General features: G+C 42.0%; 1 protein-coding gene across 3 annotated transcripts in view; it reads right to left on the bottom strand.

Moving 5' to 3' along the window:
- Positions 1 to 24,408, bottom strand: part of chrm3b (cholinergic receptor, muscarinic 3b) — a 100,651-nt gene extending 76,243 nt beyond the window's left edge. For 2 of the 3 annotated variants that reach the window (XR_014570549.1, XM_083786973.1), the window contains exon 1: positions 24,144 to 24,408. The gene's annotated coding sequence lies outside the window, so the exon portion shown is untranslated. The remainder of the gene's footprint in view (positions 1 to 24,143) is intronic. The other variant, XM_083786974.1, reaches the window with a different exon arrangement.
- Between the last annotated feature and the right edge of the window lie 1,651 nt (positions 24,409 to 26,059).

Below are 26,059 nucleotides of genomic sequence, written 5' to 3'. Positions count from 1 at the left end.
TGCACGCACACACGCACTCCAATTGTCTCACTCTTGGTTTTCCTCCAGGTATCGCTCTCTTCCCAATCACTCTCCCTCTCCCTAGCCCCATCCCCCCAACCACACGCGTACAGTGAAAGTGTTTGTGGCTTGTAGCCCTCACCGTATTAATTGATGTTTCCTTTCCACGCACTGTTGAGCACGGCATCATGTTGCCAAGGCACTCTCCGCGTCTTAACGCACGAATGTGTGTGTGTGTGTGTGTGTGTGCACGTGTGAGTGTGTGTGTGTGTGTGATCACAGCCACTTCTTTTCTTTTTTAAACATATGTTTATTGTATTTTCAAAGCAATTCTTTGCATATATTTTCCCCTCACAATGCATGGCAGCACAAATACTAAACAAACAACAAAAACACATTACAGTTAAAAAACAAATGCACAATGTCCCATCACAGTTCCTTACCCCAACCCTACAGCTGACTACTCCAATTAACCACTATACATCCAAAGACAATTTCATATTGTAATATTTATATGCATACAGACAGAGGTGGAAACATCAGAGGCATATTAAGAACATAGAATGAAGAGATAAAATCACACCATAATGTGAAGTGAGCGGTGGCTTTGGAGTCAAGTACAGTTGTTGACTTAATAGATTGTTTAACCACTTACAATAATTAAACGAATCACCAGTACACGTGCCATTGCCTTTAAGAGATCCCATATCCATTGCCCGTTATGCCCAGTTCTATATTGCGTCATAGCCTTACGGTATATAGCCCACCCCCAAGTGCCGTTTTTCTTTTTGTTTCTCCCACCCCACAGAGCCAAGAACACTCACAAGTCACAACTTTGGTATATAGATCGTGCGTGTAGGCCGTCTCTACGGAATGGTATGAAGCGAAAAGGAAAGTTCGGTATATACATAGTTTTTAACCCCATTTGCTGCTGATGGAGCAAATGGAATCGCGCACGCCTGGCACAAATAACTTTGACTATACAATTATATAAACACAATGGACACAAGGAAATTAAGTAGCAGGCACTCGCTTCTGCTGATTATAGGAAAATTACAAAGAGAGATGCATAGGAGAGATGACGCATAAGGAGAGATGACGCATAAGGAGAGATGACGCAGCCTGCACTAGCGGACAGCTCCATGCAGACACGCCGCTCTTTACCAAACTAATTTGGCATAACGGGTGCTTTGAAACTCCACTATCGCTTTCCCAAATGTGTGACCAAAATAGCAATTATGGGGAAAGCGTGCCAGCATGCCCATGACCACACCTCTAGGCACAAATACCGGTGTCGGCAAAAAAGATAGCGGGTGACACTGGACCAAAATACCGTTAAAGGAAATCTAAATCCCCCACATCAGAAAGAGAAGCATTTTATTTGCCAAGTACAACATCATGCCAGTACAAGTTTCTGTGGGTGGTACCAGTGCAGCAAGTAAGAAACACTTTAGCGAATACAGTAGAAAATACCAATCAAAAACCCAGGTCCTGACAGTCAGTGCTGAAGAAATCGAGAAATGGAAGAGTACACTATGACTCTACATAATGCATTAAACTTTCAGTCAATTTGTACATTTGCCGCCATGAATACCAACGAAGTCGCCCTTTTACCAACCCCCACCGGGCATACAGCCGGTGGAACTGCTCAGCCTGGTATTCCTAAAGTAACCTAAGTAAATTATGCTTAAAAGGCTAAACCGTACCTTATTCCTAACCTTAACCCTATAGTAAAACGGTACCAAAACCTAACCCTATTCCTGAACTTAACCCCAGTAAAACTATGCCTAACCCTAAACTTATTTCTAACCCACAGTATTACAATACTTTTGTTGAGAATAGCGATGCCCCTGGCCTACTCTAAACATGATTGAAGTGCACTTTTGAAATGCACATAAACAGCACTTTATTATACTCTGCTCAGTCTGCTGGTCAATTTTAAAGGATTGCACCATGGCACTTTATTTAATATATGATGTACTGTGCTAGTAACTCTCAGATGAATTGCACGTCATACAGTACATGTTTTTCTTTTATGTTTTTCAATGTTGTATTTTAGTTTTGGTCTGTTTCATGATGATTTTTAGATGGTTATGTTGCACTGCAAGTGACTGAGGGGGAACAGTATTTCATATTATTTCTGATAAAAGTGATTCAGATTTTTTTTTAAACAAAATATATATAATGTTTTCCCCAGAATAGGGACAATGTGGTTAATGGATTTTTTACAGGTAGCAAGCAGAACTGTTACATAGCTGTGAAGCAAGTAGCGTTTGTCAGGCAGGATTCAGTAATTTTTTTGTTCTTTTTAAAGATAAAAAAGGCACAAAAAAAAGAAAATCGACAACAAAAGAAACACAGCCACCCTGTCTGAGGTACTGCTAATTACATGATGGCAGCCTTTGTTTGCATCGTACATAAGAAACAAAGAGGAGTGAGTGAAGTGACTCACAAGTCATTTATGGACAAAAAAACACATTATTGGTGATTGAGGGGGCGGACGTTCACTGGCCAAGTGCTGCGTTCCCCTGGCGCATGCATGTTACTGCGCTGCGATAGCCATCTCCTAGCTACAGGCTGGTTAATTAAAACTAGAGATTGTGGAAGGCCAGGGATCATTGACTTCAAACCCTCCGGACAAACTAAAATGGCAATGTCGATTGACAGCGCGGAGGAGAGGACCGCTTAGAAAAACACAGGGCGAAATGCAAGAAAAACAGGAACAGAGATAAACTAATTAGGAGCCCCAGCGTCATATATATATATATATATATATATATATATATATATATATATATATATAAAACATGACAAGAAATGGTAAACACCTGCAACACACACAGGCTGTGCGGTGCGGCCATCTGACATGGGATCTAACATATATAAGCAAGGACTGAGAGACTTTTCCCACACTGTCAAATGTGTCACGTCTGCTTTCAGGGTCTTTTCAGAGTCATGTACATCAGGTAGTAGTACATCATGTCACCATGTGGAACAATTTGGCCTTGGTGAAACATTCTTGCTGTGAAAGTGATGAGTTAATGTTACAGTACATTTCTGCACATGCATTGTAGTAGTGGGCAGCGGTAAAAGGTTTTAAGTGTCTTGCTCAGGGACACGTCGACACATGGGGACCTTCTGTTATGACCTCCACATACTGCGCCATGCCTCGATTACAGGGACATTAAAGCCGCTAGCCTACTATGCTATTCTCCATTTCTCGTTTATTAAGAGTCTTTTTTCCTTCATGGAGATACTGTAACACGCACGGAGCAAGGGAACACAATCACACAAGTTGGACTGAACACAGTGTGTGTGGGTGTTCTTGATGCCTTTAATATCATAAAATCGATATAAATTGATATGAATCCAGACGATATGAATCGATTAATAATAATTAAAAAATTATATATATATATATATATATATATATATATATATATTTATTTTTTTAGGGGGGCTAGTGCATTATGGTGTGTGAGATATGAAATGTGAGCTTTAATAATATTCCATCATATTCAAATGCTTGGAGAGAAATGAGACAGACTCCATGCAGTCACTTTCAGTAGTAGAGCACTGCAGAGGGGAGCTGTGTGTGCAAGTAATTATGTAGTTGTGGTCTCAAACAACAACTCAAAAACTGTTGCCTGGATTTGATTGCCATGGAATTTAATGTCCACCTTCATGCTGTCTCATTGACTCAAACACATGACCTCTTTCAAAGTTTAAGTTTCCAGTTGCACACAATATTTCTCTAAATCGAATGGGTGGATTGCCGTGAAACATGCTTGCGTGTTCATATTCACCATCGTCTGATCCATAGTGACACATCACACATGGCCTGACCTCTAGTGCCACCCTTGTGCACTGACAGACTTTATCTCAAAATCTAACGGGAGATTACAGGATGAACCCCACAGGCCGTATATCGGAGACCAATCCAATCCAGCATGCTTGTGCGGCAACTATATACATTTGTACAGCGATTTCAATGCGACACTGTATCAGGCTATATTAATAACATATTAAGTTTATTTAGGTGGTAGAATGCACTCGGTATCTAATATGCCTCTATTTCTACCTCGACAGGACATTATGCATACCTGACCAGCTCAGGCACAGAGGGCCTGGTCTGATCTGCCATCATTTAATACTTGTACTGTCATTTCATGTATATCGTTATTCTATTTTAATATGATATCACTCTACCACTTATTCTGTACTGTTATCTACTCTACCCTTACTTGTATCAACACATGTAGAGTACATCTCAAACTTTACAAAGTCTGTCTCCCAACACCTACTTCTTTTCAGTGGTGTCGGATAGAGTTTCCCTATATTAAAAATCCTATAAGTTGCCCAGCATGCACCCAGGGCCACATCCATATCTGCTGCAGACATGACATTTTGTGCTTGATTAGTTCCATCTGGAGGGGAAGCGATTCTTGCAGTCCAAAACGATGCATCTGTGTCACATCATGCAGGACAGTCCATGCTTTCCCCCCACATCTGACCCATTAAGACCTGAGGCTGATTCTACAAAATGCTAAATGCATTTAGTTCTCAGACCTTTTCATGCCAAGGACCCCCAAAATGATATGTAAAAAAACAAAAAACAAAACATAAATAGCATAGTCTGCAAGCTCACAACGTGGCACAAAGTTATGTGCTTTGAGCTCGTAGATCTGCTATTTTACTACAATCTAAAATGACACTTTCTCGGTTTGAAAAATATATATGAAACTAGATTAATAAACAAGGTTAATGGTATGGATTACACCGAGTGGAATAGTAAGAGTGGCGACACGATTTGATCTCGCTGCAAAGCAGGTGCCTATGGGCTAATGGGCTATCGTTCCAAACATTGGAACTATCTCATTGAGATAGAATGAGCACTTCCGCATTCCATTGTTACAATAGGAGTCAACGCTTGTGTCGCCACTCTCTTACTAGATTACTCTGAGATTACACAGTGATTGGACATGATTCATTATAAGATATTATACCATGACTGTGAAAACTATGTTCAGATTAATATGATTAGAGCGAAAGCAATTCCATTTGCCCGACTTCAAGGCCTGAACTGAACACTAGATTAACTGAACTATAAAGAATTATATATTTTCAAATAGATTTAGTAGACCTCTCTAGCTTCCCCACCATGATAGGCTTGCCTTACAGTATATAAATCATCTTTTTAGGTGTAGGCTTTTTGAATTATGAACCACAAGGCAAGAAGACCAATGCACTGTAATTGCCAGACTAATTTGTATTCCAGAGAACAGCAAAATAATCAAAACATCAAATACAACATCATACACTATAGGAGGCAAACATTTAGCTGCGAGTTGAAAAACAATTATATTATATATATATATATATATATATATATATATAATACAATTTCCACAAGTTAATAGAAAATATCAGATCTACAGTACAATGTCACAACACATCACTTTGAACTTGTCAAAGTACCAGTAAGAGCGAGGTCGCGCTAAAACAACAGTTATGGGAATGCCATATACAGCATGGTGAAAAAGGTGAAAACCTGACTAACATCTACCCATTAAATGTAGACGACAGTTCGCCACCTAGTTGTGATCAGAGCCAGTAAGACAGAGTTCTGACGACTCCGTTCACTTCGTGGGACCAGTCCAATGGCGGCGCTTTGCCAACCAAAATTTGGTTGGCAAATGTGGAAGTAGGTGGTTCTTCCGGGTGCTTCAAAACGCCACAGAGCAACTTCCACTGAAAAGAATAGCGGGGGGCGGGGCTATCTCGCCGGTTCAGTCTCTATCCTTCTTTATACTCTATGGGGCAGCCGCAGAACACAACGGAAACAGACAGCGCTTCTTTCACCTGACATTATATCACTATGTGATTAATTCTTGTTTTATGTTTTCGGGCCGGGTAGGGCGTAAAATGTGTGCCAATTATTAAGGCCAGACGGGGCCTTGGGCTAGCCCAGTTAGGGCCCGGCAGCGCTAATGACTTTGGGGCAGTCAAAAGGAAGACATCGAAGAGGAAGTATGGCCCGGGTGGAGGAGGATCAACATATGGAATGTCAGAACAGGTCAGTTCCATATATGGAGATTTAGGAGTTTAAGGAGGTCAGATCAACATGGTGTCCGTGAGGTCAGATGTAGAGTTGCTGGCCGGCTCCATATATGCAGATCTAGGTGATGAGTGAGGATCCAGTCTTCTCCATGTACTGTATGGCTATCCAGGGTTTGATGAGGACAGTGTCGTGATCTTCATAGAGTATATAGACGGCTATATACGGACAGACTGACTCACATGAAGTGTGACTGACATGAAATTAGGTTTTCCATTGTTGTGTTGAGAGTATGGTCGTGGTGTGGGGGAAAGTAAAAATAAACTTACAGAGTGATAAAGTGATAAGGTGAAAACATGTTTTAGAGGCTATTTTGCACAGATTTTTGTACTTTTACCCTTTCAGAGTGCCTTGCAGGTGCAAAAAGTTTGAAAACCACTGTACTAAGTGTAGTAACTACACTTCAACAAATAACTCTAAAAGAACAGGACCTATACTACCGCCAGCACTGAAAAACAAGAGACATGTAGCAGATGTTACAAAGGCACAGCATAAATCATCTGCCTGAAAGGTGGATTATTGTTGTATGTCCTTGAGCCGATTCTAGTTCCCAACTGTGGTGAATAAAGTGATGCCCTGTAAAACATGTTGTACCGTATTATTCCATTAGATACCATTAGAACGTTTTTGCTTCATGATGTATACGTGTTCATGTATAGATCTGCTAATTTAGCCATTATTGAATTTGAATCCTGGAACAGTTTTGCACATACACACGACGAGACGATATTTATATTCTATTGACCATCGTCACATTTCTGCATTAAAACGTCCAGATGTTTAATGTTATGAACACAAACTTTATACCAAACAATATATGACACTACAGTATATCGTCACTGTCCAAAAGAAAAGGTGTATCTCCATATTTACATTTTGTTATGTTTTTTTAATAATTGAATGTCCTGGACTCCTACTTCATCATACTACAGCGTCACACATCAGTAGCAAAAATAGCCAAGCTACAAGCCCAAAACACCTGAAAAGAAAATATTTTGGACAATGAGGTTTCCACAACAGCAGCTTTCTCGCATGTTAGAATGAACAGATAGATGATACAGTAGGTGTATGATATTGTTGGCTGTATTAGTGTCATATACGTCCCAGACAATTTCCACATCCTAATTATCTGATAACCGATGAACTGCATGGTCAAATTGATCGATACCAATGAAGATATTGCTACAAGTCCAGTAGGGTTTACTTTGCATCACCACATTAACCTGGACAATTATTGTTTTCATAGAAGAACAACAAGCTATTTGTCATGTAGAACTATACAATGCCTTTTTTCCTCAAATCGACTTTGACAATAGTTAAATCTAGGGCTTTTATTTAGCCTTTGACAGAGACAGTTATACAACAGCACATTTATCTAAACTGAATGGATTTCCAGATTGTGTAACAGCTACCAACACGTAAAGTGAAGGATATTGTGTTTACAGAAATTGCTACCTTTTGTGGATAAATGATTGCTGCAATTTCACAGTTTCCATGTGTTTTCATTACGGAGAAAACAATCACTCTCTGCTAGTCTGCAGTATGTGCAGACAGTTTTGTGGACAAATGGCTCCTTTTGGAGATCACCCAACTCATGTTGTCCGCTTCTGTCAAGACGACACCAAAGGTCAAATTCTTTTGCTTTCCCTTTTCAAGGTAACACATTCCCTGGCACAGGGGTTCTTAAAGTGCATGTGCATGCGCGCACGTGTGTGTGTGTGTGTGTGTGTGTGTGTGTGTGTGTGTGTGTGTGTGTATCCATATTCCATACATTGGCTATTCAATAATAGCAGATGTGCAGTACGCTTGCCACTTCAACATCTGCTATTTTTGAAAATGTTTAAACAAATCTTCTCTTATGGGGTCCCTAGACTGGAACACAAAAAAATAAATGGGGGTCTGTGGCCAAATACTTGACATGAAAAAATGCTGCCCATAACCTCTACCGCCCAGACTGGTGGCCCTAATGACAATATAAGAATGGAGAGGGGCGCACGCACGCACACGAAAAATAGTTACTGTACTGTATAGAGACAAACAAAAGAGTGCTTTCACTAAAGCTGTGCCTCTACTTACATTAACTGTAATAGCACTTTAGCATTTGAGCTGAGCGTGCATGAGAAGGAGCACTTTCAATAACAAGTCTGTGGCCAAAACACATACGCTTATTTTGTATCCATTTAGTGGATACTCTTATGTGACGACTGAGCTAGTCAGTTTCCATTTTTTTCCCAAAGACACATTGAATAGCTGGTGCATGTGGCTGTTGATGGGTGCATTGGCTGCACAGAGATGGCCAGTGTGACCTTATGATGGTGAGACAGTAATATCTCACCAATAAGACAGTTTGACCCTCAACAATACCGTTGTAATAATGTTTGTGTAAAAAAAAAAAGAAGGTATCAGTAGAAACCCTTGTGTTACCTGTGGAGCACAGGATGTTCCGACCAGTGACTATAAGAGCTGACATTGAGATCTAACAAGTGTTCCAATTCAGACAAAAGTATTAGTAGCGCATTAGCTACTGTTGACGACATTGAAGTTAACTAGAAAAGCAGTTCCTGCAGAAACTGGGTGGGCTCGCTGAAAACCTGCAATGATGTACAGTAGAAAATGTATTAAAGCTGAAGAAAAAGTTTAAAAGAATTACAACAAAAATGCACAATTGGCCCGGTGCTGTGATGATGGATGGTGATTTAAATTAATGCGTCGTTATAGCAATCTCTAAGGGTGGCAGTGGGGGCAGTGTCTTCAGTGTACAGGGTTTGATGAGGTCTGGCCATATATGGAGTGTGTCTTCAGTGTACAGGGTTTGATGAGGTCAGATCAACATATGGAATGTCAGAACAGGTCAGCTCCATATATTGAGATCTAAGGGTGGCAGCGGTGGCAGTGTCTTGAGTGAACAGGGGTTGACGAGGTCAGATCAACATATGAATGAATTCTGTATTGGCCATATGACGGACGGACGGACAGACTGACTGACTGACTGACTGGTTTTTCAAGTTTTCATAGTAAACTAAGATTTGGAAAGAACTACATAGGAATTGTGTGGCTTTAATGTGGATTCAATTTATGATTGTGCAATTGATGTTTGGGGAGAAACACCGTTGTGCAGAAATTAGGCTTTACAGATGTGCATTTTCTTTTGCGGAAATGTACCATCAACTGAAGCCAAATTAACATTTACAGCACTTTCCAGCTTAAGATGGCTGTGCCACAGACAGCGACCAAATTGCAATTAAAACGCCTCCATTATGCAGAGACTATGAATCATGCAACTTAATTCTCAAAGAGTAGAAGACGTATTTACCAAGCTGTTGCTGGCTGTCTGTGAGAGATGGGGGACTATCTAAAAAGGCCAGATGCTTTCTGAGTTTAAACTAAACTGCTATACTGTGAGGTACAGCTATGAAGCTTATACACTTCTACACGTCTGATTGATACTTCCATCATATGTTGTCCAATGCTGAAAATGGCTGATCTACAAGCTCACAATGTGGGCATAACAGGCAGGCCTGGTTATAGTATAAAATTATATGCAAATATTTTATGACAGAATCAAATGTTTTATGGGCATATTCACCAGGAGCATGGATGGCTTGCTTCCAGGCTTGAAATAGTTTCTCTATAAGGGGGAAAAACCACACTCGTGTGAAGTGAGGGGCGCCCTCATCATCATACGTCACATTCCGTGCTCAGCCAAACATCACAAAAGTAATTCCGGCCAATCACTTTTGGCGTCTTCACTTTTCTGCCGTCAGCTAGCGCCCCTCAAAAATGTATTGGTTTTGTGGCACCACAAAATGGCCACCGCTGCTATGCCCTAGTGTTCACGTATAGCAAATGATTTCCCCCATTTATGATCATGACGAAAGAAAGCCTTCATGACATTGAATAAGAAATATGCCACAGGCTATATTTTTGTGCAGTTTCTGTGTGCAGGAGTTCAATTTCTATTTTATTCTCAATTAAAAGAAAGTATATAATCGTCTCTCTGGGGTGGAAAGTTGGAGACTTCATGTCCAAAACAGACTTTTCAGTATTCAAATTCAATCAAAGTAGTAGCTTATCTACTTTTGATTATTTTGTGTGACGCTGTAGTATGGCATGGTAGAAGGGCATTCATTTACAAAAGAAAACACAAAAAGTTCAAATATAGAGGTAAGAGCTTTCTGCTCGACAACGACAACTGACAGACTGAGAGTGGCCCGGACGGCTGACCTAGCGGTCTGGGCACCAAGCCTGACAGCGTGTCGCAGGTTCGAGTCCCGATCCCGACGACACTCGTTGCGTGTCACTCACCGTCTCTCTCTGTCCCCATTTCCTGTCCATCTACTGTATACCATCAATAAAAGCAGAAAAAGGCCCATGAAAATATTTATTTTTAAAGAGAAAAGACAGATTTGTCTCCTCAGTGCCACTGGCATGTGAATGTTCTACTATCACTAAAAGCATGTCATAAACAGCTCATCATGTATACCTTTTTAATGTACCAGAGCTGTTGTTGTACAGCTCTGAATGCTGACCTTAAAACACATGAGTCCTTGGTGTTAATTTATCCATTTTTACAAAGAGTGTACAAATGCAACAAAATGGATTGGTGGCTAATGTGACGTCACCATAAATACTACTGGTTTAGGAGTGGTGTGTGGCCCCTCCCATCCAACATGCATGGCTAAAGCTAAATTCCAATACCGCAACTTTCACACTCGCTCACTCTCCTCGCGTCCTCCACTCTCTCCTCGGCTCCGCCCCCAGCGAGGAGGAGAGGAGGAGGAGAGGATTCGACAAAAGTATTAGTAGCGCATTAGCTACTGTTGACGACATTGAAGTTAACTAGAAAAGCAGTTCCTGCAGAAACTGGGTGGGCTCGCTGAAAACCTGCAATGATGTACAGTAGAAAATGTATTAAAGCTGAATAAAAAGTTTAAAAGAATAACAAAAATGCACAATTGGCCCGGTGCTGTGATGATGGATGGTGATTTAAATTAATGCGTCGTTATAGCAATCTCTAAGGGTGGCAGTGGGGGCAGTGTCTTCAGTGTATAGGGTTTGATGAGGTCTGGCCATATATGGAGTGTGTCTTCAGTGTACAGGGTTTGATGAGGTCAGATCAACATATGGAATGTCAGAACAGGTCAGCTCCATATATTGAGATCTAAGGGTGGCAGCGGGGGCAGTGTCTTGAGTGAACAGGGGTTGACGAGGTCAGATCAACATATGAATGAATTCTGTATTGGCCATATGACGGACGGACAGACTGACTGACAGGTTTTTCAAGTTTTCATAGTAAACTAAGATTTGGAAAGAACTACATAGGAATTGTGTGGCTTTAATGTGGATTCAATTTATGATTGTGCAATTGATGTTTGGGGAGAAACACCGTTGTGCAGAAATGAGGCTTTACAGATGTGTATTTTCTTTTGCGGAAATGTACCATCAACTGAAGCCAAATTAACATTTACAGCACTTTCCAGCTTAAGATGGCTGTGCCACAGACAGCGACCAAATTGCAATTAAAACGCCTCCATTATGCAGAGACTATGAATCATGCAACTTAATTCTCAAAGAGTAGAAAACGTATTTACCAAGCTGTTGCTGGCTGTCTGTGAGAGATGGGGGACTATCTAAAAAGGCCAGATGCTTTCTGAGTTTAAACTAAACTGCTATACTGTGAGGTACAGCTATGAAGCTTATACACTTCTACACGTCTGATTGATACTTCCATCATATGTTGTCCAATGCTGAAAATGGCTGATCTACAAGCTCACAATGTGGGCATAACAGGCAGGCCTGGTTATAGTATAAAATTATATGCAAATATTTTATGACAGAATCAAATGTTTTATGGGCATATTCACCAGGAGCATGGATGGCTTGCTTCCAGGCTTGAAATAGTTTCTCTATAAGGGGGAAAAACCACACTCGTGTGAAGTGAGGGGCGCCCTCATCATCATACGTCACATTCCGTGCTCAGCCAAACATCACAAAAGTAATTCCGGCCAATCACTTTTGGCGTCTTCACTTTTCTGCCGTCAGCTAGCGCCCCTCAAAAATGTATTGGTTTTGTGGCACCACAAAATGGCCACCGCTGCTATGCCCTAGTGTTCACGTATAGCAAATGATTTCCCCCATTTATGATCATGACGAAAGAAAGCCTTCATGACATTGAATAAGAAATATGCCACAGGCTATATTTTTGTGCAGTTTCTGTGTGCAGGAGTTCAATTTCTATTTTATTCTCAATTAAAAGAAAGTATATAATCGTCTCTCTGGGGTGGAAAGTTGGAGACTTCATGTCCAAAACAGACTTTTCAGTATTCAAATTCAATCAAAGTAGTAGCTTATCTACTTTTGATTATTTTGTGTGACGCTGTAGTATGGCATGGTAGAAGGGCATTCATTTACAAAAGAAAACACAAAAAGTTCAAATATAGAGGTAAGAGCTTTCTGCTCGACAACGACAACTGACAGACTGAGAGTGGCCCGGACGGCTGACCTAGCGGTCTGGGCACCAAGCCTGACAGCGTGTCGCAGGTTCGAGTCCCGATCCCGACGACACTCGTTGCGTGTCACTCACCGTCTCGCTCTGTCCCCATTTCCTGTCCATCTACTGTATACCATCAATAAAAGCAGAAAAAGGCCCATGAAAATATTTATTTTTAAAGAGAAAAGACAGATTTGTCTCCTCAGTGCCACTGGCATGTGAATGTTCTACTATCACTAAAAGCATGTCATAAACAGCTCATCATGTATACCTTTTTAATGTACCAGAGCTGTTGTTGTACAGCTCTGAATGCTGACCTTAAAACACATGAGTCCTTGGTGTTAATTTATCCATTTTTACAAAGAGTGTACAAATGCAACAAAATGGATTGGTGGCTAATGTGACGTCACCATAAATACTACTGGTTTAGGAGTGGTGTGTGGCCCCTCCCATCCAACATGCATGGCTAAAGCTAAATTCCAATACCGCAACTTTCACACTCGCTCACTCTCCTCGCGTCCTCCACTCTCTCCTCGGCTCCGCCCCCAGCGAGGAGGAGAGGAGGAGGAGAGGATTCGATGCGAGGACAGAGTGGTGGTCGTATTTTCCTCTAGAATCGGAATGTACTACGCTGTCATTTCAAAGCGACGGCACATTCCGCGATCACTAATGACGTGTATCAATTCAATTCAATTCAACGGGCTTTATTGGCATGGGAAAACATACGTTTACATTGCCAAAGCAAAAGTGGTGGAACAATACAGTGTCACACAGCTGGATCACTGGAACTCCGAACAGAGCCGTACAGTCTACATTACAGAATAGAAAATTCATCATTTTGTGCATGTAACCGAGGCCAATGTGTATGTATTGGTAACATGTGCAAGGCAAGGCTATTTATTCCTGAAACAGTGAATAAGCACCAGGATGCGCACACGTATAAATCACCCCCCCCTCCTGTCAGTCCTCCTCCGACGGTCTTTGCAAATAACGGACACTATAACAGGAATTAGGTGTAGTCTCTCTGACTTACATATTCAGTTCAGTCCACATATAAATAAATACATTTTTGTCACCGTCATTCATAGCAGTCTGTGCATTCAGGCATGCACAGAGATAAATTAACTATAGCTTTTGATGTGCGCACAATATAGCCGGCCTAATTTATATATCCTACTTTTATTATGCTTATAGAGCACCGAAGTCTGACGTCACTTTCAGTAGAGGGCGTCAGTCCCCAGGTTCATGTATTTGTTTCGTTGCATTGAAATCCCCATTGAGGCGATTTGAGATCGCCTCATATAACAACTGTGTTTGAAAAATAAACATGTCACCCCGGCCGCTTCACTCATATGGATATGAAGAATCAACTGACTGAGAGAAAACGCTAATGTTACTGCTGCTGAATTAGTTAGATTTTCGCTAGAAGCAGACTGTATCATATATGAGTGACTGACTGTTGCAAACGATACAGAGACACCTCCCTGACAATAACGCCGAGACAGCTTGTTTATTTTTGGACCACAACGCTTATAGTAGACGATATTAAGATCACCCCATGTTATTCTCCATAGAGAAATTACTTCCGTGAACCAGGGGAATCGTCGGGATGAGCGAGTTACGTCAGGACTTCGGTGCTCTATATCACACAACGCAATAAAGCCAGTGGCTTGCTGTGGTCCTTTCACTTTCACATATGTAGGCTAGATAGGCTACTTTATCATTCTGAAGCTATATTCAGAATCATTCAGCGAAAATGTGTCTCTTTCTCTTCAACAAACAGCAAAGCTTTTTAGTGTGTACGCACGCACGCACAGTGCGTGCATGTGTGTGTTGGGTCAGCGACTCAGCCGGCCGGCAGCTAGTGGATGGGGTGCATAGTAGTATCGGGTTTCAAGCAGTGTTTTCTGTGCCACATGTGGAGGAGGCGGACTTATGTCACTGGAGAAGGAAAAAACATGTACACGTGATGCGGAAATCCGCTGCGAGGACACAAAATACCCCACCGAGCCTGCACCTGATGTACACTCGCTCTATGCGGTCTCGGAGAGCCCACTCGGCTCCTCCACTCGACTCCACTCTCCTCCTCGATGGAGCACTTTAACAATTGGAACATTTCCAGGTCACGCTGGAATGACCCCGAGTGACCGAGTGGGAGTGAGCGAGTGGCCGAGATTTAGAATTAGAATTTAGCTTAAGAGAAATCGGCAACTAGGAGTCCCTGGCCCCAGGGGGTCCATCTAGAAAGAGAATGTGACGTCACCTCATTGAAAGTAATAACAAAAACCTCTCAAGATGGCACCACCTGTCCATTGAACATCAAGCTACATAGTTGGTCCCCTGATTTACACCAAATCTCTTCACCAAAGTGGGTTGCTATAGGGTTATCAACTCAAACTCTCAGGTTTTTTGTTTGTAATTGAGCTCAGAAAACTTTACAAATTACAAAAACGTATTTTTTATGTCACAATCCCTTTAACCGTGTCAATCAGTGATGTGACAATAAAGCTGATTATGCGATTTGACACTACAATAAAACATAATTGAATTAACATTGAGGTGTGTGTGTGTGTGTGTGTGTGTGTGTGTGTGTGTGTGTGTGTGTGTGTGTGTGTGTGTGTGTGTGTGTGTGTGTGTGTGTGTGTGTGTGTTGTCCATCATCACAGTGAAGAGCTCTCTAACCTTGTATTGCAAAATAATCAGTGCCTTGTCAGCTAACTATTGATTAAAGTTCCATTACAGCAACATTATACAGTAGTTCAAGATTGTCATGAGCGAAAGTTGAAATCATTTAAAAGACACCATAAACCTATTAACTGCAAAAGCGTGGCTCACATTTTCACCTTGTTAAACATTTTGTAGTCCTGAATTGATCTGCGCACATAGTCTTATATTTGTGCTATGAATGCACATCAGCGATTGTGAAATTGCTGAAGAAGGTTAAAGTGCTCTTGGGGGTGATTCTGCTTTGGCAATGTAAACATATGTTTTCTCATGCCAATAAAGCCCTTTGAATTGAATTGAATTGAATTGGGTGATGTATTGTGTTGTGATAATGCCGTGTCTTTTGATATGTCTGTTTAATACTTGCCCCTGGGTTTGTCACAAAAACTTGAATAAAAAGATTTTGAAAAGAAAGATAATGCTGTGTCAACTTTATATACTATACCAGTAAATGGGACCTCCTGATGATTTCATATGTTACTGCAAAATCCTAACTGTGAATTTAACTCTTGAAACTGCACAAGTCAAATATAACCAAGTTCACCAACCAAATGGACGCTATACTCTTAAAGTGAGAACAGAAACCTCATCATGACATTTCAGTGAAAGTGTTTAATTATATCAAGTGGCAGTCAGAGATGAGGACAGTGAGAATTGGTCTTAAATGGGCTGATTCACTCCATTTGTTTTCAATACAGCAGGAGAGGAGAGAGGAACGCCAAATTTGGCTAACTTCATGTTGAAACTTGAAAGTCTCATACTCGAGTAGTATACGTAGGTCTAAATATGGAATGCTCGGAACCCCCCAACCCCCCATAACCCAAACCCCTGGAGGAGTAAATGAGAGATTCTACTGGTTAATTTGGAGGCAGGCCAGCCAATAGAATTTAAAGCTACTGTGAAGTGCTGTATGCAATGGAAACTGGACAATTGGTCAACAGATCCCTTCAAAAAATCTGAAATAATAACTAACCTTTAACGTAGGCCGTGTTTGCGTTCCTCTCAAATTGCCAAAGTACCTCATGGACTCGCATGGAAAAAAAAGACAGCAGTTTCCACAGACATCAAACTGAATGCATACAGTCACCTCAATCTCCTCTGTTGAAGTGGAAAATACACCAACCTCAGATGACGCTGGGCTTATAAATCGATTATCCATCATGTTAAATCATTGTAGGCTGTCATAGAAAGTGGCAGCTGGCTATGCTGAGGCAGCAAGAAGGGTAGGACAGAGGACGTGTGTCCATGCGTGATATTACTATAGTGCCACATTTCCCAAGTATAGTTCTCACAAAATAACTTGAAATTGTTTTATATTTTAAATACTGTTCTGTATATATTTTTTATTAGGCTTACAATTCGATTCTAAAAGATTCAAGTTGGTGTGTAAAGCAAAGTTAAGCAAAGTTACCATGTTTACCCAGGGTAACTGGACTAAGCTCAATAACTTGCCCTGCTCATAGAACATTTCATGGTGGTAGGGGTTCAATGCCTTGCTCAAGGGCACTTCAACGGTGATAATTTTAACGTGCCGGTCCAGGGATACGAACTAGCGACCTTCCGATATCAAGACCGCTCCGCAAACTGTTCGGCCACCGCTGCCCCGTGTGTGTGTGTGTGCGCAGGCCATTGGCTACAGGACGTACCAGGCAGAGCAGTTAAGTAGTGTGAACGGTCTTGCCGCACAGGGCCTCGCACCATTGCGAGCCTACGGTACAGTACAGTACAGTACAGTACAGGGACCCCCTCGGGACCCCCACATGGTAACTGTCATTTCTCAACCGCTTTGGACACGGGGCGGCTCGCCGGAACCGCCCCGGCCCCCTAGGCACGTTCCTGGGGGTCTGGATGTTCCGGGAACCCCCACACGGAGTTGCACCACTTACTTCACAGTACGGGTGTGATTTTTTTATTCTTTGAAATTGGAACGGATATTTGTGCAACTGACTGGCATGAGGTAATTAGTAATTTCGCAGCACCTGCAATTCCAATAGTAACCTATAAACATTTGAAAAGGCTTTCATATACTATTAATATTTTTTCTAATAAGGTTTGCGTAGATAGATACTGTAGATAGAAATGTGGTCATTTTTGTATCGTTTTGGATATTAATTAATTAATTTATTAATTAATTAATTAATTAATTAATTAACACAAAAATGTTCGCACAGGGCCTCACGTTTGTCCCAGGTGGCTCTGGTACCCAGGGCCCGGTGGGCCGACCCTCTGATGGGCCGAACTGGGCCAAATGTTAGTACTAGTAAATTACTAAATTAGTTGTCTTTTGGTTGTGTATCATTTTATGTTGTACTGTAACTGTGGTGGTGTTAAGGGCTTGTATTTCATGTATTTGTATGGGCCTCAACCCGAAAAGTCAGTAGAATATCTGCTCGCTGGTTGTGGTGGGCCAGTCTGGGCAGGGGCGTAACTACCGTGACGCAGACAACGCGACTGCATGGGGGCCCAGAGGCCCACACGGCCGCCCACCCGTGTCGTCTGTAAAATAAAATGATATTACATACAGAGATGCAATGACAGTGAGTTGAACAAAGTTTGGCGGAGCCTGGTGGTGGCTGCTGCTAGCACACACACACACACATCATAGGCACACACGTGCCCCACCTCCCAACAGCTCAGTGGTAGAGTGCCAGGACTGTAGGCTAATAACGTGAAGGAAGTCAGAAGTGTCTGTGGCGAGTGTGCATGCAGTGGGCTTTCCCAGTCTCGAGTCCCGACAGCCAGGTACATGCACAAATCACAACTGTACAGTGCCCCGCTGTTTATAAACCCACGCGCAGTTTGGACTAATTTACAGGCCGCAGCTGACAGCCAAGTATCATCGCAACTGGTGTACATTGCCTGCATCGTCTGGGCCTAATTTTTTCTCAGTCCAGTGTGTGTGTGTGTGTGTGTGTGTGTGAGTGAGAGAGAGAGAGAGCTGGTGAAACATTCATTTGCATGACTGTCTTGCCCATGGTTCCCTTACTTACAGCATCACATGGTAATAGTCTGGAATAAACGTAAATTTTTCGTAGCCTACTGATTCACACACACATGCACAGCTCCACACTGGCAACCATCTGCCCAATACAACCACAACAAGCTCTGTCCCGATTCAGGGGCACTTCGAAGGTTGCATTTGTGAAGGTTAATTACAAAACAAAACACACCAAACATGAACTAGACCGTCCCTATTCTGAGCTTGTCCTATAGGCGAACATTCAACAACAACTGGTAAGCGTTCTATGAAGAATGTAGTATAGAGGGAAAATACACAGGACCTGTATAGACCCTTTGGAGACACCGCTCAACAAAACTACTCATCAAGCTGGCCCTGGTATCAAACCTCAGGGGAAAATGAACCAATAGGAATAGGTACTAGAAAACCGGTCTGAGGTCTCTAATCTTATCCAACGGTAATGAATCAGTACTGGGCCAACACATTTCAGTCCTCTGGCCATCAACCACATTACATTTCAGTGATAACAGACATGTAACCAGAGTGGGGGAGCACAGGTTGTCTGTGCCACACCTCAAAGTTTCATCTCATCTCAGAAGATGCAACACGCAGCCCAACACGCCAACACAAGACCACAGTTGCATCATTAATAGGAGCAACACCAGGTGTCACAGTACAGTATCAAAGAACAGATTGTTCTCTCACTCATAAGGAGCTTCAAATGGCTGGACAGATCACAGAGCAGATGGTGCTGGGAGCCCTGGAGTGGTTCCAAGCAGAGAAAAGAGAACCCAGGATATGAAGAGAACTTTAAATTGATAGAAAGCCTCTGTGCCGTCGGGCCCTGTAGATATGCTGTGGTGGCAGCCAGTCAGTCAGTTCACTCTGTGGATTAGCCTGAGTTGATTTGATATTTGTTCATAGATTGCTGAAAGTAATTTACTACCCTGCCCTCAATTTGCACAATAACTTCTGCGGTATGTTTTTGGCCAGAGAAGAATTTGAGGCCTAAGGGACTTGCTTAGGCCAAATCGATAGCAGATGTTGACAGAATTTCTCCTTAGCTCGCTCCTGCCCAGATGACAGACCATGCCATGGTCTGTCAAACTGACTGACCACCTTCTGGCTAAAAGATCACTTCTATTAGCCTTAAATTAGAGCTGTCCATGGACTGCTATGAGGAGTCATGGCTATGCATGCTTGTGATGGACATTTACATCAATATTTTATTTGTGATCAGTACCAGAATCACATACTGTAGGCCTAGCCCTAAATGTATACTACTGTAATGAACTCCTGATACGTCTACTCTATTCCACTACACTACACATTTTAAAACGAGCAACAAAATTAAATTTAAATTATTTGGGGGGAAAGGCAGATCTACAAGCTGACAACACACCACAGCATGTTGGGAGCTCAGATATTTTCTTTTAGCCTAGAGACTTGGAAGTTATCCACTGTATCCTGGCAGGTGGCAGTCCTGAGTTCTACCACTTTAATAGTTGTGGATTCCATTAACGTGTACAAACGTCATATTTAATCGATCCGTTGGATCCAGTGGACGTGTAAACACATCATAGCGCTTTTTTATTGATATCAAACAAAAACACATGCACATGCGTGCTGCCATTCACTTCACTTCCTTGTTTACGGCTCAGAAAGAATGCCTCATATCTCCTAATCTAGGGAGCTGTCCATGGTTTTGACCAAAAGAGCATACTTTTTTCTTCATTTCTGACTTCAACATGCCTCTCTTTTAGAATATTAATGCTTGGCCCAGGCCGTAGCGTAACGGTCTGGGCACCGGACTGGTGATCCAGTCGCGGTGTGCCGCGGGTTCGACTCCCGAACCCGACACGGCCTTTACCGCATGTCATCCCCCCATCTCTCTCCCGTTTCCTGTCAGCCTACTATCTGTCCCTTAAAAAATCAATAAAAGGCGTAAGCCGCAAAAAAATATCTTAAAAAAAAAAAGAATATTAATGCTTCTAGAGAGACTTTAGCGTAATCATTGCGAGGTATGCAAGCAACATTATGCCTCCCGGTTTTTGGGGGGAATGGAAGGCGGGGCTTTTCAGAGTAAAATCTCCCATATCTTCTGGCCTTTATTTTATTTTGCGCGTGCGTCTACGTCTAACACAGATATGGCATCAAGTATGTGACAGTGCTCTTCAACCCATTCTGACCTGAGATCAGATTCTAAAAAATGTCTTCTACATCCTGAGAGTTTTCTGAAAAAGCTGTTTCTATGTCAGTCGTACTTCGACTTTTCAAAAATAGCAGACCTACAAGCTCGTAGCACGCCACTCGGTGGCGTGGCGCGCTATGAGCTTGTAGATCTGCTAACACCAAAATGGGTTCCCGCCCAAAATGGGTTAAAATGAAATCACAGTTACAGGAATCAGGCAGATGATGAACATCATCCCAAATGAGACACCAATATTGTTTTTTCTTTTCCAAAATGGTGCTGCTCTCTGTGTGTATTTTCTGGATATAAATAAGTTGGACAAATTGATTATCTCTTCAGATTCGTCTTTTTTACCACTGCAGTGGGAGGAGTTTCAAATAACAAAATTAATGACCTTTTCCATTTTCTGTAAATTCTCCTGTGCCTAATTAAAACCATTTGGATGTGCCATCATTCAGTTGGTCTCATATAGTTTTAATCCCTCCAATAAAACTTGGAAACAGATGGTAAGACACCCACCGCATAAACCTGACAGCATTAAAGCTGAATATATTCGGTTTATACAGTACCATAACAACTACTGATGACCGCTCTATGCCTTGGCAGAGTTTCAAAAGATAGTTTTTTTTGGCATGGTGTCACCTAGCTGCGCTGCATCAGCAGTTCAGCAGTTTTAAGCCTTTTACCGAGTTGTGACCCTGATGTACCTTTCCATCAATGCCTTGCTTCATATTCATACAGTTCACAGTAGAATCCTTAGTGTTCATTTAACTCAGAAGAGTGCACAAATGGACCCTGATGAGGGTCCATTTAGTTCCATTTGTGCACATTGCGATTGTGCACACACATTTGTGAACACACATAATGAGCCTTGCTCAAGTGCACCTCCACTGAAGCTGTTCCAAGACGAGCATGGTTCATTCATTTTCCACACTCAGTCCGACTGTTCCTGACTGCCCAGCTAATCATACCAGCCACCCTGAGGTCATATAAGCGTATCTTGCATGCAAGCATATGCAAGAACGGGAAGTCTAGCCTATCATGGCGGATAAAGAGAATTTCTGCCAAATAACATTACAAATCACATGGTTTGGTGCCCACATGTTGGATCCACGATTGCACCCAGTGGCAATATATATGAAATATTATATGAAAACGAAAAAAGGTGTGCACCTATACATAGTGTACAGTACTGCATATAGCTCAAGATCACTGCTAAATAAATACAGTAACACAAATATACAATAAATATTGTATATTTATATACATACAGCAGTGCACCACAATATCAGGAACATACGGTACAATGAAGGATTTCATGGCAAAATTAGAATTTGACATAGAGATCCAAAAGGTAGACAGACGAGGACATAACAACTCAAGAATGTCAAAATACCATATTTGTTGCTGGTGTAAACACAATTCTGGCATGGCACATCAACATAAAACAACACTGTCGCTCTCAAACCAAGAATGACATATTGTACAAGCAACAGCAGATTCAACCTTTGAAACAATACAACAGGGTTTGATAGCATTTCATAAGCCCAGGTTTCCATTTACAGACCAGGGAATCATTCCGTTTAAGAGAACTGAGGGTCATAACTCTTGAATCTTTCAGACCTGATAATCCACAAAAATGTCCTAGAAATTATAAATCATGCCATTATATGTATACAGGCTCAATTCTGGCACTTTTCTCAACTGGTACAATCAAACCTATTTTGCTTTACCGTGGTATTGTGAACTTACTTGTCTGATGTTGAACAAACAAGGTTTGACTGCAAAGGTTTACTAAACCACTGAACTGAACAACTTCAACCCTATTTTATCAAAATTGCATTTGTGAATACATTTAAACAATTTTTGAAAATGTTCTCCCATCATGGCATGCCCAAATAGGGACACTAGGGGTCCATACTAGGGGACCATGAAGGGCTGGTTGGCAGTATTGGGAGTCAGTTGCACAAGGTCAAAGACAAAATGTCATCAGACTGCATATGTTTGCATTCTTGACCTGCCTGCCCTATGACTGATAAAACATCTGAAAGTCACTATTTAACTTGTTTGGTGAGGGCACAATTTCAGTTATGCACAACACCATCTGCCTGAACGTTTTTTTTTATTATTATCAATTTACCACAGACACTGGGCAAAGACTAGCCCTCCAAGCAGAACCCAAATGCTACTGAAGTTTCTGACATTTGTTCGACCCAGTGCATTGGGTCCTGTTCCACGTCGTCCATGCCACCTGATTAAAACATTTACTGGCTCATGTTTACATGTTTACCGCCTCCCCGCGCTCTTTGACGATATTCTTCAGTATGAGGCTTTCTGAATATGTAAAGTATAAGTACCCATACATGCCGCTGCGAATATCTCCTGTGGCGCGGAAGCCGTTAAGTATTTTTAATATATGTTTGCCCGATTTGGAAGCTTGGATTCTTCTTTTCCTTCCTTGTTTATTGACACCTCATTGTACCGCCTATCTGGCTAGCTAGTGGCGCTATAGCTATGACACAGCAGATCAGAGGCAGGGACGTAGCCTCACAAGCCAACCGCACACCGGGAGGCGGTACAATAAACGGTAAACAAACAAGAAGAAATAAAGCGACCAAATCGGTCAAACAAAGATTAAAAATACTTAACGGCTTCCGCGCCACAGGAGATATTCGCAGCTGGATGTATAGCTACTTAAAGTTACCGAATTCAGAATAACTCAAGGAAAATAATGGCGTCACATGCCGCGGGTCCTATTTTAGAGAGAATCTCCACTTCCGCATATAGGAATTTCCATACGAAAATACAGTAGTGAGCAGGGACCCAACGTAAAACTCAACAAAATATCAAAAAAGTTTTACGTAGGGTCCCGAAAGGGGCTAGGCAAAGACAAAGTGCTTCTGCAACAGTCTCCTGTCTCTAGCAAACATCTGCCAAAGGTAATTGTTTCTAAGTCTGTGGAGATGTGATGTGACCAGTCCATTTGGACAGGCTACTTACTATACAGCCTACCCTGATGTCTGTGACATTTTACGTTTTTTGTCTGACTGTTCCTTTGTATCCACAGTACTGACGAACCACAATCTACAATGACCCGGACGATTAATAAACAATTAAATTTTAATGTACAGTATAGGCTATACTGACATTAAAGACAATTCCGTAGCTTTCAGATATATAGCAGGCTTAAATTTAAAAATGAAATTGTGTCGACTTAATTATAGTTTCAATGATATAGCCCCATTTGGAACCTGCCTCCGAGCTGTATAGGGAGGGAGAACTACTTAAATCAATAATAACGCCGTTTCAGACATTCATTAGGCTACCATGGGCATATTCTTCTCTGCCCTTCTCTAGCCTACTCACTGAAACGACATGCAGTGACATAACAGGTTGTCAACGAGGAACGAGCCTATATTCTCCTATTTGTTATTAAGAAGGTGGATTGATAAGCGCGTGGTAGGCTAATGTAGGCTACCAACGGTCTCACCATGCAAACACTGTGCGTGCATGGGGGTCTGCGGGGTCTGCCATCAGAAAGTCAGAGCCCCGAAATAAAACTGACCAAAACACTACTGTGGCGATGTCCAAAATACGAAATAAATACCTGATAAAACATAATAATAATAATAATAATAAATAGCCCTAATTCACTACTCACCAGCTCTTCTTATTCCTCGTCGATATGCGTTGTGGTGATGTTGTGATGTGGTGAGTTTTCTTCTGTCTTAAATGTCTTCCTTTCTTTTTAGCCAAAAGCAATACTCAAGTCAGCACCAACATCTTTTTGCGCCTCCATAAAAGACAGTTCACACATAATGTATCCCCACGTCCGCGGTTCAGTCAGCCACGCACGGACAGCGACGCAGCCTCAAACCACTGGGCAAACAATCGAAACTTGCCAAAACTCAACCCAATATTAGGACTAGGAGTCACTGACACTCTGTCGCTGTTGTGTGCGGGCAGTTTGAGTGGAACGCGGTCCACTCACACACACGCAGGAGCCGAGCAGCCTTTAAAGTGAATGGCCATCACCCCGCGAGCCCCACAGCCGGTGCGCTTACGGCCGAGCTGTGATTGGACAGAGCAACATGACGCAGCAGCCAGAGCGCAGCAGGTGGCACAGAAGAGCCATGCAGACGTGTTCTGATGATCGAGCTGGACAGTAAAATCACACTCACTATTACATTTTTTTGCGACTTCTTTTACAGTTACTGAAAGTTGGGGTACCATTAACAACCTACATGTATATAAAGGCAAAATTCTGAAATGTCATTATGCTTTAAACTTTTAAAGGGATATTTCACTTGAATAAAAAAAACTTTTGTTAATGTTATTGTCTTAACACCCCAGACAGCTTTTAAGTTGCTTGATTCAGTATTTAAATATTTGATATGAATGAAATGAATATCAAATATCTAAATACTGACTCGAGCAACTTAAACTCCATGTGGGGGTCCCCGGAACTTCCGACCCGGTTCCGGTGAGCCGCCCTGTGTCTGAAACGGTCGAGAAATGACAGAGTTACTGTGTGGGGGAATTAGCAGACAACACTCTCTCTCTCTCTCTCTCTATCTCTCTCTCTCTCTCTCTCTCTCTCTCTCTCTCTCTCTCTCTCTCTCTCTCTCTCTCTCTCTCTCTCTCTCTCTCTCTCTCTCTCTCTCTCTCTCTCTCCTCTACGAGTACTCCATCTCTAATAACCCTCCCAATAAGTAATTGGGAGGCTGATACCCAGGCCGTCAAGCCACCATCTTCTTTTCACCTGACAGTGAAAGGTCTCACTAGGAGGGCGTAACGCATGTGGAGGTACACTCTATCCCCCCATTTCCTCCCCCCTGAACAGGCGCTCTGACCATTTGTGGGGGGGTCATCACTGCATTATTATTATATTTTAACATATTCTTTTGTAATAGGCCCCCAAAACCCCCAAATCCTTTATTCATTAACTGTCAAGTAAAAATGTATGCTGGACCACATCCAAATCGATGTTGGACTACAACACCATCTGGCACCATGGAATAAGTTGCTGAGGACAATCCCTGAATCTGCATTATGCTGATCTTCATCGTGGAGATGCTGTCAAACTGCAGCTTCACTCTACAGACCAGTGATGGCCAGCACTGCAGGCTCAGAAGTCTGCAGAATGGTGTCCCCCAAGGGTCTGTTCCCTTCTGTCCTCAATGATCTGTTTAACATCTACATGACCTACTTGATATAACATTTAACAACTAGAAAATATGGTTACGTGGACGACCTATAGCCATCATGCTGTGATGAGCAAAGACAACACGTGCCTGGAATTCGAGCAAGCCCCACCTCAGCGTACATCTAGATAGGACACTGTCCTTTAAACAACATTTGCCGAATGTCAAAAAGGTTGACGTTGCCATCAACAGCTCCCTTCACATCATAGCTGGTTGCCTGAGTTCAACCTGCCGGTCCTCATGGGATGACAGTATGACACCAGCCGAAACAAAAAAAGTTGAAAGAGTTTGTGTTGCAATTTGTTTGAGGTTAAACCTTAGATTGCCTATACTAAAGGGGAATGCCACAGTAGAAACGTAGGGTCTCTTATGT

This window comes from Protomyctophum parallelum, assembly GCF_964188405.1.
Source record: "Protomyctophum parallelum genome assembly, chromosome: 17".
Taxonomy (NCBI): Eukaryota; Metazoa; Chordata; class Actinopteri; order Myctophiformes; family Myctophidae; genus Protomyctophum; species Protomyctophum parallelum.
This window is presented reverse-complemented; position numbering and strand designations above follow the sequence as displayed.